The sequence below is a fragment of the Antedon bifida genome, chromosome 5, assembly GCF_963402885.1.
Source record: "Antedon bifida chromosome 5, ecAntBifi1.1, whole genome shotgun sequence".
NCBI lineage: Eukaryota > Metazoa > Echinodermata > Crinoidea > Comatulida > Antedonidae > Antedon > Antedon bifida.
Genome location: NC_136230.1, coordinates 17,599,773 through 17,616,456, shown reverse-complemented (window position 1 = coordinate 17,616,456; position 16,684 = coordinate 17,599,773). Strand labels below are relative to the sequence as shown.

The following is a 16,684-nucleotide window of genomic DNA, read 5'->3' as shown; positions in this document are numbered from 1 at the left end:
TTTACCGTTTCTATTGTTTTAAAATTGTTTATTGTGGCGGCTCTTCTCCGTTGTCCAGATACTACCAGCGGTTCTCTAAACGTGCTGCATATTATTGATACAATTTGTCCGGAGAAGTATAACATGAGGAATGTCAGAGAATGCGTTCGTCAGATCTTCAGTGAATCTCCGTATATCGAAAAGGTTGACAGACACAGGTATGTGATTTACATTATTAAACCAACTTATTCATTGCAATAACTATGTTGGCCTTTACAGGTAACGCATTATTTGTAATAACCTTTTCTTAAATAAAACTCACTGCCTGCAACTTACTTACAGTACTTATTCGGTTACAGTACTTTGTCATTTTACTTAATAATGCTCCCTACATTTGTAATTTTAACAGAAATACCATTGATTATCATCCTTATTATTTATTTACATGATCATCATTATTAATAAATAAGTTTGTTTTCTTGTTATAGGTATCGATTGACAGACGGTTGGCAATACTATCTGCCATATATCATTATAGTGAATGGAACGAAGTACCACGTAACATCCAACACTTACAACGAGTGGGTGGCATACCTGTATACGATATCACGCAATGCACCGATGGAGCTAGATTTCCAATCCATAAACCACTTGAATTGCAGCGATAGAAATGGCGAAAAACAACATTGCTTACAAACTGAAACAGAACAATTAAACGGTGTACATACTACGTCTTCATCATTGAGTGTAAAATGTCAAAGGTTTTCTATCGCCAAACTTCTTCGACAAGAACAATATGACATGTAAATAAATAAAATATCTATAATTAAATAGCATTTAATACATATTGTAAATGAAATATAATTATCGTTTAACAGAAAGTAATAAAAGTATTTAAATAAGTATAAGTTCTATAATAGACTACTTTATGTTGTTTAATCTAGAGTTTGAGCCTATAATTGATATTATTCTTCGAAATAATCATGAAGCGTTCAATGCATGTTAATATTCTATACCAACAGTTGTAAAGGAAAAATAAATATAGTTACAAACCAACAAAGTTTCTTAACAGATAATGTAACCATAAATAGTTATATATCAAGTGTTCTTAATTAACCTAACGATTATCGTGAACTGCATAGGCTATCTAATATTAATGTCGAATTGGGGGTTAGCGCGAACGCAGTCCCCCGCTACCATAAATTATACACCCGAGTTCCCCACGTTTGGGGGAATCGCAAGGGTCAACCGCAGCCGTGTGTGCAATGCCGAGGCCTCATCTTGGGAGGACATTCCTTCCTGATCAAAGTCGCTCCTGTGCCAGGTAAGTATGCTTAAACGCCATACCACGTTCTTAGCTGAGATATTGGCTTAGTATTGTTGTACAAGTGTCATTCTGGTATTTATATTCAGTTACAGTGTCATAATGTAAATGGTAATATAATCTTCTGTAACTTACAGTAACTGTAGTCTATTCTCAAACATATTTTCATATCAACTAAATTTAAATGCTAGTTGTTTGTAATAGTATTGGAAGTTTTAATTTCATACCGACAAATCATTAAAGTGTCATCCGCTTTCTTTGCTTTACCGTTTCTATTGTTTTAAAATTGTTTATTGTTGCGATTGCGCCCGCGTTACTCAACGCAGCCATTGTTTCTATTGTGTTTTTCTTGTTCTTTCATTAATATCTAACCAACAAAGACATTTTTAAAATGGTGTGCCTTTGATTTCTACGGCATTCAACTATTAAAGTCAACTGAATTATCTGAAAAGCTACCATTCGACTATTATCCGAACTACGAGTAACCTAAATATGTCTTGCATGATGTTCTCCGATCTCACCGATACATTGATGATGCCTCTATCATTTCAAGAACTTGTTGTGGCGGCTCTTCTCCGTTGTCCAGATACTACCAGCGGTTCTCTAAACGTGCTGCATATTATTGATACAATTTGTCCGGAGAAGTATAACATGAGGAATGTCAGAGAATGCGTTCGTCAGATCTTCAGTGAATCTCCGTATATCGAAAAGGTTGACAGACACAGGTATGTGATTTACATTATTAAACCAACTTATTCATTGCAATAACTATGTTGGCCTTTACAGGTAACGCATTATTTGTAATAACCTTTTCTTAAATAAAACTCACTGCCTGCAACTTACTTACAGTACTTATTCGGTTACAGTACTTTGTCATTTTACTTAATAATGCTCCCTACATTTGTAATTTTAACAGAAATACCATTGATTATCATCCTTATTATTTATTTACATGATCATCATTATTAATAAATAAGTTTGTTTTCTTGTTATAGGTATCGATTGACAGACGGTTGGCAATACTATCTGCCATATATCATTATAGTGAATGGAACGAAGTACCACGTAACATCCAACACTTACAACGAGTGGGTGGCATACCTGTATACGATATCACGCAATGCACCGATGGAGCTAGATTTCCAATCCATAAACCACTTGAATTGCAGCGATAGAAATGGCGAAAAACAACATTGCTTACAAACTGAAACAGAACAATTAAACGGTGTACATACTACGTCTTCATCATTGAGTGTAAAATGTCAAAGGTTTTCTATCGCCAAACTTCTTCGACAAGAACAATATGACATGTAAATAAATAAAATATCTATAATTAAATAGCATTTAATACATATTGTAAATGAAATATAATTATCGTTTAACAGAAAGTAATAAAAGTATTTAAATAAGTATAAGTTCTATAATAGACTACTTTATGTTGTTTAATCTAGAGTTTGAGCCTATAATTGATATTATTCTTCGAAATAATCATGAAGCGTTCAATGCATGTTAATATTCTATACCAACAGTGGTAAAGGAAAAATAAATATAGTTACAAACCAACAAAGTTTCTTAACAGATAATGTAACCATAAATAGTTATATATCAAGTGTTCTTAATTAACCTAACGATTATCGTGAACTGCATAGGCTATCTAATATTAATGTCGAATTGGGGGTTAGCGCGAACGCAGTCCCCCGCTACCATAAATTATACACCCGAGTTCCCCACGTTTGGGGGAATCGCAAGGGTCAACCGCAGCCGTGTGTGCAATGCCGAGGCCTCATTTTGGGAGGACATTCCTTCCTGATCAAAGTCGCTCCTGTGCCAGGTAAGTATGCTTAAACGCCATACCACGTTCTTAGCTGAGATATTGGCTTGGTATTGTTGTACAAGTGTCATTCTGGTATTTATATTCAGTTACAGTGTCATAATGTAAATGGTAATATAATCTTCTGTAACTTACAGTAACTGTAGTCTATTCTCAAACATATTTTCATATCAACTAAATTTAAATGCTAGTTGTTTGTAATAGTATTGGAAGTTTTAATTTCATACCGACAAATCATTAAAGTGTCATCCGCTTTCTTTGCTTTACCGTTTCTATTGTTTTAAAATTGTTTATTGTTGCGATTGCGCCCGCGTTACTCAACGCAGCCATTGTTTCTATTGTGTTTTTCTTGTTCTTTCATTAATATCTAACCAACAAAGACATTTTTAAAATGGTGTGCCTTTGATTTCTACGGCATTCAACTATTAAAGTCAACTGAATTATCTGAAAAGCTACCATTCGACTATTATCCGAACTACGAGTAACCTAAATATGTCTTGCATGATGTTGTCCGATCTCACCGATACATTGATGATGCCTCTATCATTTCAAGAACTTGTTGTGGCGGCTCTTCTCCGTTGTACAGATACTACCAGCGGTTCTCTAAACGTGCTGCATATTATTGATACAATTTGTCCGGAGAAGTATAACATGAGGAATGTCAGAGAATGCGTTCGTCAGATCTTCAGTGAATCACCGTATATCGAAAAGTTTGACAGACACAGGTATGTGATTTACATTATTAAACCAACTTATTCATTGCAATAACTATGTTGGCCTTTACAGGTAACGCATTATTTGTAATAACCTTTTCTTAAATAAAACTCACTGCCTGCAACTTACTTACAGTACTTATTCGGTTACAGTACTTTGTCATTTTACTTAATAATGCTCCCTACATTTGTAATTTTAACAGAAATACCATTGATTATCATCCTTATTATTTATTTACATGATCATCATTATTAATAAATAAGTTTGTTTTCTTGTTATAGGTATCGATTGACAGACGGTTGGCAATACTATCTGCCATATATCATTATAGTGAATGGAACGAAGTACCACGTAACATCCAACACTTACAACGAGTGGGTGGCATACCTGTATACGATATCACGCAATGCACCGATGGAGCTAGATTTCCAATCCATAAACCACTTGAATTGCAGCGATAGAAATGGCGAAAAACAACATTGCTTACAAACTGAAACAGAACAATTAAACGGTGTACATACTACGTCTTCATCATTGAGTGTAAAATGTCAAAGGTTTTCTATCGCCAAACTTCTTCGACAAGAACAATATGACATGTAAATAAATAAAATATCTATAATTAAATAGCATTTAATACATATTGTAAATGAAATATAATTATCGTTTAACAGAAAGTAATAAAAGTATTTAAATAAGTATAAGTTCTATAATAGACTACTTTATGTTGTTTAATCTAGAGTTTGAGCCTATAATTGATATTATTCTTCGAAATAATCATGAAGCGTTCAATGCATGTTAATATTCTATACCAACAGTTGTAAAGGAAAAATAAATATAGTTACAAACCAACAAAGTTTCTTAACAGATAATGTAACCATAAATAGTTATATATCAAGTGTTCTTAATTAACCTAACGATTATCGTGAACTGCATAGGCTATCTAATATTAATGTCGAATTGGGGGTTAGCGCGAACGCAGTCCCCCGCTACCATAAATTATACACCCGAGTTCCCCACGTTTGGGGGAATCGCAAGGGTCAACCGCAGCCGTGTGTGCAATGCCGAGGCCTCATCTTGGGAGGACATTCCTTCCTGATCAAAGTCGCTCCTGTGCCAGGTAAGTATGCTTAAACGCCATACCACGTTCTTAGCTGAGATATTGGCTTGGTATTGTTGTACAAGTGTCATTCTGGTATTTATATTCAGTTACAGTGTCATAATGTAAATGGTAATATAATCTTCTGTAACTTACAGTAACTGTAGTCTATTCTCAAACATATTTTCATATCAACTAAATTTAAATGCTAGTTGTTTGTAATAGTATTGGAAGTTTTAATTTCATACCGACAAATCATTAAAGTGTCATCCGCTTTCTTTGCTTTACCGTTTCTATTGTTTTAAAATTGTTTATTGTTGCGATTGCGCCCGCGTTACTCAACGCAGCCATTGTTTCTATTGTGTTTTTCTTGTTCTTTCATTAATATCTAACCAACAAAGACATTTTTAAAATGGTGTGCCTTTGATTTCTACGGCATTCAACTATTAAAGTCAACTGAATTATCTGAAAAGCTACCATTCGACTATTATCCGAACTACGAGTAACCTAAATATGTCTTGCATGATGTTCTCCGATCTCACCGATACATTGATGATGCCTCTATCATTTCAAGAACTTGTTGTGGCGGCTCTTCTCCGTTGTCCAGATACTACCAGCGGTTCTCTAAACGTGCTGCATATTATTGATACAATTTGTCCGGAGAAGTATAACATGAGGAATGTCAGAGAATGCGTTCGTCAGATCTTCAGTGAATCTCCGTATATCGAAAAGGTTGACAGACACAGGTATGTGATTTACATTATTAAACCAACTTATTCATTGCAATAACTATGTTGGCCTTTACAGGTAACGCATTATTTGTAATAACCTTTTCTTAAATAAAACTCACTGCCTGCAACTTACTTACAGTACTTATTCGGTTACAGTACTTTGTCATTTTACTTAATAATGCTCCCTACATTTGTAATTTTAACAGAAATACCATTGATTATCATCCTTATTATTTATTTACATGATCATCATTATTAATAAATAAGTTTGTTTTCTTGTTATAGGTATCGATTGACAGACGGTTGGCAATACTATCTGCCATATATCATTATAGTGAATGGAACGAAGTACCACGTAACATCCAACACTTACAACGAGTGGGTGGCATACCTGTATACGATAACTGTAGTCTATTCTCAAACATATTTTCATATCAACTAAATTTAAATGCTAGTTGTTTGTAATAGTATTGGAAGTTTTAATTTCATACCGACAAATCATTAAAGTGTCATCCGCTTTCTTTGCTTTACCGTTTCTATTGTTTTAAAATTGTTTATTGTTGCGATTGCGCCCGCGTTACTCAACGCAGCCATTGTTTCTATTGTGTTTTTCTTGTTCTTTCATTAATATCTAACCAACAAAGACATTTTTAAAATGGTGTGCCTTTGATTTCTACGGCATTCAACTATTAAAGTCAACTGAATTATCTGAAAAGCTACCATTCGACTATTATCCGAACTACGAGTAACCTAAATATGTCTTGCATGATGTTGTCCGATCTCACCGATACATTGATGATGCCTCTATCATTTCAAGAACTTGTTGTGGCGGCTCTTCTCCGTTGTACAGATACTACCAGCGGTTCTCTAAACGTGCTGCATATTATTGATACAATTTGTCCGGAGAAGTATAACATGAGGAATGTCAGAGAATGCGTTCGTCAGATCTTCAGTGAATCACCGTATATCGAAAAGGTTGACAGACACAGGTATGTGATTTACATTATTAAACCAACTTATTCATTGCAATAACTATGTTGGCCTTTACAGGTAACGCATTATTTGTAATAACCTTTTCTTAAATAAAACTCACTGCCTGCAACTTACTTACAGTACTTATTCGGTTACAGTACTTTGTCATTTTACTTAATAATGCTCCCTACATTTGTAATTTTAACAGAAATACCATTGATTATCATCCTTATTATTTATTTACATGATCATCATTATTAATAAATAAGTTTGTTTTCTTGTTATAGGTATCGATTGACAGACGGTTGGCAATACTATCTGCCATATATCATTATAGTGAATGGAACGAAGTACCACGTAACATCCAACACTTACAACGAGTGGGTGGCATACCTGTATACGATATCACGCAATGCACCGATGGAGCTAGATCTCCAATCCATAAACCACTTGAATTGCAGCGATAGAAATGGCGAAAAACAACATTGCTTACAAACTGAAACAGAACAATTAAACGGTGTACATACTACGTCTTCATCATTGAGTGTAAAATGTCAAAGGTTTTCTATCGCCAAACTTCTTCGACAAGAACAATATGACATGTAAATAAATAAAATATCTATAATTAAATAGCATTTAATACATATTGTAAATGAAATATAATTATCGTTTAACAGAAAGTAATAAAAGTATTTAAATAAGTATAAGTTCTATAATAGACTACTTTATGTTGTTTAATCTAGAGTTTGAGCCTATAATTGATATTATTCTTCGAAATAATCATGAAGCGTTCAATGCATGTTAATATTCTATACCAACAGTTGTAAAGGAAAAATAAATATAGTTACAAACCAACAAAGTTTCTTAACAGATAATGTAACCATAAATAGTTATATATCAAGTGTTCTTAATTAACCTAACGATTATCGTGAACTGCATAGGCTATCTAATATTAATGTCGAATTGGGGGTTAGCGCGAACGCAGTCCCCCGCTACCATAAATTATACACCCGAGTTCCCCACGTTTGGGGGAATCGCAAGGGTCAACCGCAGCCGTGTGTGCAATGCCGAGGCCTCATCTTGGGAGGACATTCCTTCCTGATCAAAGTCGCTCCTGTGCCAGGTAAGTATGCTTAAACGCCATACCACGTTCTTAGCTGAGATATTGGCTTGGTATTGTTGTACAAGTGTCATTCTGGTATTTATATTCAGTTACAGTGTCATAATGTAAATGGTAATATAATCTTCTGTAACTTACAGTAACTGTAGTCTATTCTCAAACATATTTTCATATCAACTAAATTTAAATGCTAGTTGTTTGTAATAGTATTGGAAGTTTTAATTTCATACCGACAAATCATTAAAGTGTCATCCGCTTTCTTTGCTTTACCGTTTCTATTGTTTTAAAATTGTTTATTGTTGCGATTGCGCCCGCGTTACTCAACGCAGCCATTGTTTCTATTGTGTTTTTCTTGTTCTTTCATTAATATCTAACCAACAAAGACATTTTTAAAATGGTGTGCCTTTGATTTTTACGGCATTCAACTATTAAAGTCAACTGAATTATCTGAAAAGCTACCATTCGACTATTATCCGAACTACGAGTAACCTAAATATGTCTTGCATGATGTTCTCCGATCTCACCGATACATTGATGATGCCTCTATCATTTCAAGAACTTGTTGTGGCGGCTCTTCTCCGTTGTCCAGATACTACCAGCGGTTCTCTAAACGTGCTGCATATTATTGATACAATTTGTCCGGAGAAGTATAACATGAGGAATGTCAGAGAATGCGTTCGTCAGATCTTCAGTGAATCTCCGTATATCGAAAAGGTTGACAGACACAGGTATGTGATTTACATTATTAAACCAACTTATTCATTGCAATAACTATGTTGGCCTTTACAGGTAACGCATTATTTGTAATAACCTTTTCTTAAATAAAACTCACTGCCTGCAACTTACTTACAGTACTTATTCGGTTACAGTACTTTGTCATTTTACTTAATAATGCTCCCTACATTTGTAATTTTAACAGAAATACCATTGATTATCATCCTTATTATTTATTTACATGATCATCATTATTAATAAATAAGTTTGTTTTCTTGTTATAGGTATCGATTGACAGACGGTTGGCAATACTATCTGCCATATATCATTATAGTGAATGGAACGAAGTACCACGTAACATCCAACACTTACAACGAGTGGGTGGCATACCTGTATACGATATCACGCAATGCACCGATGGAGCTAGATCTCCAATCCATAAACCACTTGAATTGCAGCGATAGAAATGGCGAAAAACAACATTGCTTACAAACTGAAACAGAACAATTAAACGGTGTACATACTACGTCTTCATCATTGAGTGTAAAATGTCAAAGGTTTTCTATCGCCAAACTTCTTCGACAAGAACAATATGACATGTAAATAAATAAAATATCTATAATTAAATAGCATTTAATACATATTGTAAATGAAATATAATTATCGTTTAACAGAAAGTAATAAAAGTATTTAAATAAGTATAAGTTCTATAATAGACTACTTTATGTTGTTTAATCTAGAGTTTGAGCCTATAATTGATATTATTCTTCGAAATAATCATGAAGCGTTCAATGCATGTTAATATTCTATACCAACAGTTGTAAAGGAAAAATAAATATAGTTACAAACCAACAAAGTTTCTTAACAGATAATGTAACCATAAATAGTTATATATCAAGTGTTCTTAATTAACCTAACGATTATCGTGAACTGCATAGGCTATCTAATATTAATGTCGAATTGGGGGTTAGCGCGAACGCAGTCCCCCGCTACCATAAATTATACACCCGAGTTCCCCACGTTTGGGGGAATCGCAAGGGTCAACCGCAGCCGTGTGTGCAATGCCGAGGCCTCATCTTGGGAGGACATTCCTTCCTGATCAAAGTCGCTCCTGTGCCAGGTAAGTATGCTTAAACGCCATACCACGTTCTTAGCTGAGATATTGGCTTGGTATTGTTGTACAAGTGTCATTCTGGTATTTATATTCAGTTACAGTGTCATAATGTAAATGGTAATATAATCTTCTGTAACTTACAGTAACTGTAGTCTATTCTCAAACATATTTTCATATCAACTAAATTTAAATGCTAGTTGTTTGTAATAGTATTGGAAGTTTTAATTTCATACCGACAAATCATTAAAGTGTCATCCGCTTTCTTTGCTTTACCGTTTCTATTGTTTTAAAATTGTTTATTGTTGCGATTGCGCCCGCGTTACTCAACGCAGCCATTGTTTCTATTGTGTTTTTCTTGTTCTTTCATTAATATCTAACCAACAAAGACATTTTTAAAATGGTGTGCCTTTGATTTTTACGGCATTCAACTATTAAAGTCAACTGAATTATCTGAAAAGCTACCATTCGACTATTATCCGAACTACGAGTAACCTAAATATGTCTTGCATGATGTTCTCCGATCTCACCGATACATTGATGATGCCTCTATCATTTCAAGAACTTGTTGTGGCGGCTCTTCTCCGTTGTCCAGCTACTACCAGCGGTTCTCTAAACGTGCTGCATATTATTGATACAATTTGTCCGGAGAAGTATAACATGAGGAATGTCAGAGAATGCGTTCGTCAGATCTTCAGTGAATCTCCGTATATCGAAAAGGTTGACAGACACAGGTATGTGATTTACATTATTAAACCAACTTATTCATTGCAATAACTATGTTGGCCTTTACAGGTAACGCATTATTTGTAATAACCTTTTCTTAAATAAAACTCACTGCCTGCAACTTACTTACAGTACTTATTCGGTTACAGTACTTTGTCATTTTACTTAATAATGCTCCCTACATTTGTAATTTTAACAGAAATACCATTGATTATCATCCTTATTATTTATTTACATGATCATCATTATTAATAAATAAGTTTGTTTTCTTGTTATAGGTATCGATTGACAGACGGTTGGCAATACTATCTGCCATATATCATTATAGTGAATGGAACGAAGTACCACGTAACATCCAACACTTACAACGAGTGGGTGGCATACCTGTATACGATATCACGCAATGCACCGATGGAGCTAGATCTCCAATCCATAAACCACTTGAATTGCAGCGATAGAAATGGCGAAAAACAACATTGCTTACAAACTGAAACAGAACAATTAAACGGTGTACATACTACGTCTTCATCATTGAGTGTAAAATGTCAAAGGTTTTCTATCGCCAAACTTCTTCGACAAGAACAATATGACATGTAAATAAATAAAATATCTATAATTAAATAGCATTTAATACATATTGTAAATGAAATATAATTATCGTTTAACAGAAAGTAATAAAAGTATTTAAATAAGTATAAGTTCTATAATAGACTACTTTATGTTGTTTAATCTAGAGTTTGAGCCTATAATTGATATTATTCTTCGAAATAATCATGAAGCGTTCAATGCATGTTAATATTCTATACCAAAAGTTGTAAAGGAAAAATAAATATAGTTACAAACCAACAAAGTTTCTTAACAGATAATGTAACCATAAATAGTTATATATCAAGTGTTCTTAATTAACCTAACGATTATCGTGAACTGCATAGGCTATCTAATATTAATGTCGAATTGGGGGTTAGCGCGAACGCAGTCCCCCGCTACCATAAATTATACACCCGAGTTCCCCACGTTTGGGGGAATCGCAAGGGTCAACCGCAGCCGTGTGTGCAATGCCGAGGCCTCATCTTGGGAGGACATTCCTTCCTGATCAAAGTCGCTCCTGTGCCAGGTAAGTATGCTTAAACGCCATACCACGTTCTTAGCTGAGATAGTGGCTTGGTATTGTTGTACGAGTGTCATTCTGGTATTTATATTCAGTTACAGTGTCATAATGTAAATGGTAATATAATCTTCTGTAACTTACAGTAACTGTAGTCTATTCTCAAACATATTTTCATATCAACTAAATTTAAATGCTAGTTGTTTGTAATAGTATTGGAAGTTTTAATTTCATACCGACAAATCATTAAAGTGTCATCCGCTTTCTTTGCTTTACCGTTTCTATTGTTTTAAAATTGTTTATTGTTGCGATTGCGCCCGCGTTACTCAACGCAGCCATTGTTTCTATTGTGTTTTTCTTGTTCTTTCATTAATATCTAACCAACAAAGACATTTTTAAAATGGTGTGCCTTTGATTTCTACGGCATTCAACTATTAAAGTCAACTGAATTATCTGAAAAGCTACCATTCGACTATTATCCGAACTACGAGTAACCTAAATATGTCTTGCATGATGTTCTCCGATCTCACCGATACATTGATGATGCCTCTATCATTTCAAGAACTTGTTGTGGCGGCTCTTCTCCGTTGTCCAGATACTACCAGCGGTTCTCTAAACGTGCTGCATATTATTGATACAATTTGTCCGGAGAAGTATAACATGAGGAATGTCAGAGAATGCGTTCGTCAGATCTTCAGTGAATCTCCGTATATCGAAAAGGTTGACAGACACAGGTATGTGATTTACATTATTAAACCAACTTATTCATTGCAATAACTATGTTGGCCTTTACAGGTAACGCATTATTTGTAATAACCTTTTCTTAAATAAAACTCACTGCCTGCAACTTACTTACAGTACTTATTCGGTTACAGTACTTTGTCATTTTACTTAATAATGCTCCCTACATTTGTAATTTTAACAGAAATACCATTGATTATCATCCTTATTATTTATTTACATGATCATCATTATTAATAAATAAGTTTGTTTTCTTGTTATAGGTATCGATTGACAGACGGTTGGCAATACTATCTGCCATATATCATTATAGTGAATGGAACGAAGTACCACGTAACATCCAACACTTACAACGAGTGGGTGGCATACCTGTATACGATATCACGCAATGCACCGATGGAGCTAGATTTCCAATCCATAAACCACTTGAATTGCAGCGATAGAAATGGCGAAAAACAACATTGCTTACAAACTGAAACAGAACAATTAAACGGTGTACATACTACGTCTTCATCATTGAGTGTAAAATGTCAAAGGTTTTCTATCGCCAAACTTCTTCGACAAGAACAATATGACATGTAAATAAATAAAATATCTATAATTAAATAGCATTTAATACATATTGTAAATGAAATATAATTATCGTTTAACAGAAAGTAATAAAAGTATTTAAATAAGTATAAGTTCTATAATAGACTACTTTATGTTGTTTAATCTAGAGTTTGAGCCTATAATTGATATTATTCTTCGAAATAATCATGAAGCGTTCAATGCATGTTAATATTCTATACCAACAGTGGTAAAGGAAAAATATAGTTACAAACCAACAAAGTTTCTTAACAGATAATGTAACCATAAATAGTTATATATCAAGTGTTCTTAATTAACCTAACGATTATCGTGAACTGCATAGGCTATCTAATATTAATGTCGAATTGGGGGTTAGCGCGAACGCAGTCCCCCGCTACCATAAATTATACACCCGAGTTCCCCACGTTTGGGGGAATCGCAAGGGTCAACCGCAGCCGTGTGTGCAATGCCGAGGCCTCATTTTGGGAGGACATTCCTTCCTGATCAAAGTCGCTCCTGTGCCAGGTAAGTATGCTTAAACGCCATACCACGTTCTTAGCTGAGATATTGGCTTGGTATTGTTGTACAAGTGTCATTCTGGTATTTATATTCAGTTACAGTGTCATAATGTAAATGGTAATATAATCTTCTGTAACTTACAGTAACTGTAGTCTATTCTCAAACATATTTTCATATCAACTAAATTTAAATGCTAGTTGTTTGTAATAGTATTGGAAGTTTTAATTTCATACCGACAAATCATTAAAGTGTCATCCGCTTTCTTTGCTTTACCGTTTCTATTGTTTTAAAATTGTTTATTGTTGCGATTGCGCCCGCGTTACTCAACGCAGCCATTGTTTCTATTGTGTTTTTCTTGTTCTTTCATTAATATCTAACCAACAAAGACATTTTTAAAATGGTGTGCCTTTGATTTCTACGGCATTCAACTATTAAAGTCAACTGAATTATCTGAAAAGCTACCATTCGACTATTATCCGAACTACGAGTAACCTAAATATGTCTTGCATGATGTTGTCCGATCTCACCGATACATTGATGATGCCTCTATCATTTCAAGAACTTGTTGTGGCGGCTCTTCTCCGTTGTACAGATACTACCAGCGGTTCTCTAAACGTGCTGCATATTATTGATACAATTTGTCCGGAGAAGTATAACATGAGGAATGTCAGAGAATGCGTTCGTCAGATCTTCAGTGAATCACCGTATATCGAAAAGTTTGACAGACACAGGTATGTGATTTACATTATTAAACCAACTTATTCATTGCAATAACTATGTTGGCCTTTACAGGTAACGCATTATTTGTAATAACCTTTTCTTAAATAAAACTCACTGCCTGCAACTTACTTACAGTACTTATTCGGTTACAGTACTTTGTCATTTTACTTAATAATGCTCCCTACATTTGTAATTTTAACAGAAATACCATTGATTATCATCCTTATTATTTATTTACATGATCATCATTATTAATAAATAAGTTTGTTTTCTTGTTATAGGTATCGATTGACAGACGGTTGGCAATACTATCTGCCATATATCATTATAGTGAATGGAACGAAGTACCACGTAACATCCAACACTTACAACGAGTGGGTGGCATACCTGTATACGATATCACGCAATGCACCGATGGAGCTAGATCTCCAATCCATAAACCACTTGAATTGCAGCGATAGAAATGGCGAAAAACAACATTGCTTACAAACTGAAACAGAACAATTAAACGGTGTACATACTACGTCTTCATCATTGAGTGTAAAATGTCAAAGGTTTTCTATCGCCAAACTTCTTCGACAAGAACAATATGACATGTAAATAAATAAAAAATCTATAATTAAATAGCATTTAATACATATTGTAAATGAAATATAATTATCGTTTAACAGAAAGTAATAAAAGTATTTAAATAAGTATAAGTTCTATAATAGACTACTTTATGTTGTTTAATCTAGAGTTTGAGCCTATAATTGATATTATTCTTCGAAATAATCATGAAGCGTTCAATGCATGTTAATATTCTATACCAAAAGTTGTAAAGGAAAAATAAATATAGTTACAAACCAACAAAGTTTCTTAACAGATAATGTAACCATAAATAGTTATATATCAAGTGTTCTTAATTAACCTAACGATTATCGTGAACTGCATAGGCTATCTAATATTAATGTCGAATTGGGGGTTAGCGCGAACGCAGTCCCCCGCTACCATAAATTATACACCCGAGTTCCCCACGTTTGGGGGAATCGCAAGGGTCAACCGCAGCCGTGTGTGCAATGCCGAGGCCTCATCTTGGGAGGACATTCCTTCCTGATCAAAGTCGCTCCTGTGCCAGGTAAGTATGCTTAAACGCCATACCACGTTCTTAGCTGAGATATTGGCTTGGTATTGTTGTACAAGTGTCATTCTGGTATTTATATTCAGTTACAGTGTCATAATGTAAATGGTAATATAATCTTCTGTAACTTACAGTAACTGTAGTCTATTCTCAAACATATTTTCATATCAACTAAATTTAAATGCTAGTTGTTTGTAATAGTATTGGAAGTTTTAATTTCATACCGACAAATCATTAAAGTGTCATCCGCTTTCTTTGCTTTACCGTTTCTATTGTTTTAAAATTGTTTATTGTTGCGATTGCGCCCGCGTTACTCAACGCAGCCATTGTTTCTATTGTGTTTTTCTTGTTCTTTCATTAATATCTAACCAACAAAGACATTTTTAAAATGGTGTGCCTTTGATTTCTACGGCATTCAACTATTAAAGTCAACTGAATTATCTGAAAAGCTACCATTCGACTATTATCCGAACTACGAGTAACCTAAATATGTCTTGCATGATGTTCTCCGATCTCACCGATACATTGATGATGCCTCTATCATTTCAAGAACTTGTTGTGGCGGCTCTTCTCCGTTGTCCAGATACTACCAGCGGTTCTCTAAACGTGCTGCATATTATTGATACAATTTGTCCGGAGAAGTATAACATGAGGAATGTCAGAGAATGCGTTCGTCAGATCTTCAGTGAATCTCCGTATATCGAAAAGGTTGACAGACACAGGTATGTGATTTACATTATTAAACCAACTTATTCATTGCAATAACTATGTTGGCCTTTACAGGTAACGCATTATTTGTAATAACCTTTTCTTAAATAAAACTCACTGCCTGCAACTTACTTACAGTACTTATTCGGTTACAGTACTTTGTCATTTTACTTAATAATGCTCCCTACATTTGTAATTTTAACAGAAATACCATTGATTATCATCCTTATTATTTATTTACATGATCATCATTATTAATAAATAAGTTTGTTTTCTTGTTATAGGTATCGATTGACAGACGGTTGGCAATACTATCTGCCATATATCATTATAGTGAATGGAACGAAGTACCACGTAACATCCAACACTTACAACGAGTGGGTGGCATACCTGTATACGATATCACGCAATGCACCGATGGAGCTAGATCTCCAATCCATAAACCACTTGAATTGCAGCGATAGAAATGGCGAAAAACAACATTGCTTACAAACTGAAACAGAACAATTAAACGGTGTACATACTACGTCTTCATCATTGAGTGTAAAATGTCAAAGGTTTTCTATCGCCAAACTTCTTCGACAAGAACAATATGACATGTAAATAAATAAAATATCTATAATTAAATAGCATTTAATACATATTGTAAATGAAATATAATTATCGTTTAACAGAAAGTAATAAAAGTATTTAAATAAGTATAAGTTCTATAATAGACTACTTTATGTTGTTTAATCTAGAGTTTGAGCCTATAATTGATATTATTCTTCGAAATAATCATGAAGCGTTCAATGCATGTTAATATTCTATACCAAAAGTTGTAAAGGAAAAATAAATATAGTTACAAACCAACAAAGTTTCTTAACAGATAATGTAACCATAA

The 16,684-nt window shown here is 34.1% G+C and overlaps 8 non-coding genes across 8 annotated transcripts; all 8 read right to left on the bottom strand.

Annotated features, from left to right (window-relative positions):
* Positions 1-1,144: 1,144 nt before the first annotated feature.
* LOC144843864 (U1 spliceosomal RNA) lies at positions 1,145-1,311 on the bottom strand. Its single transcript, XR_013612303.1, has one exon. It is a non-coding gene; the product is annotated as a U1 spliceosomal RNA (small nuclear RNA).
* A 1,664-nt stretch (positions 1,312-2,975) lies between these two features.
* On the bottom strand, positions 2,976-3,142 carry LOC144843943 (U1 spliceosomal RNA). The gene has a single exon (XR_013612376.1). It is a non-coding gene; the product is annotated as a U1 spliceosomal RNA (small nuclear RNA).
* Positions 3,143-4,806: 1,664 nt separating this feature from the next.
* Positions 4,807-4,973, bottom strand: LOC144843863 (U1 spliceosomal RNA). The gene has a single exon (XR_013612302.1). It is a non-coding gene; the product is annotated as a U1 spliceosomal RNA (small nuclear RNA).
* A 2,638-nt stretch (positions 4,974-7,611) lies between these two features.
* LOC144843862 (U1 spliceosomal RNA) lies at positions 7,612-7,778 on the bottom strand. The gene has a single exon (XR_013612301.1). It is a non-coding gene; the product is annotated as a U1 spliceosomal RNA (small nuclear RNA).
* A 1,664-nt stretch (positions 7,779-9,442) lies between these two features.
* On the bottom strand, positions 9,443-9,609 carry LOC144843861 (U1 spliceosomal RNA). The gene has a single exon (XR_013612300.1). It is a non-coding gene; the product is annotated as a U1 spliceosomal RNA (small nuclear RNA).
* A 1,664-nt stretch (positions 9,610-11,273) lies between these two features.
* Positions 11,274-11,440, bottom strand: LOC144843860 (U1 spliceosomal RNA). Its single transcript, XR_013612299.1, has one exon. It is a non-coding gene; the product is annotated as a U1 spliceosomal RNA (small nuclear RNA).
* Positions 11,441-13,100: 1,660 nt separating this feature from the next.
* LOC144843942 (U1 spliceosomal RNA) lies at positions 13,101-13,267 on the bottom strand. Its single transcript, XR_013612375.1, has one exon. It is a non-coding gene; the product is annotated as a U1 spliceosomal RNA (small nuclear RNA).
* Positions 13,268-14,931: 1,664 nt separating this feature from the next.
* On the bottom strand, positions 14,932-15,098 carry LOC144843859 (U1 spliceosomal RNA). Its single transcript, XR_013612298.1, has one exon. It is a non-coding gene; the product is annotated as a U1 spliceosomal RNA (small nuclear RNA).
* Positions 15,099-16,684: the final 1,586 nt, after the last annotated feature.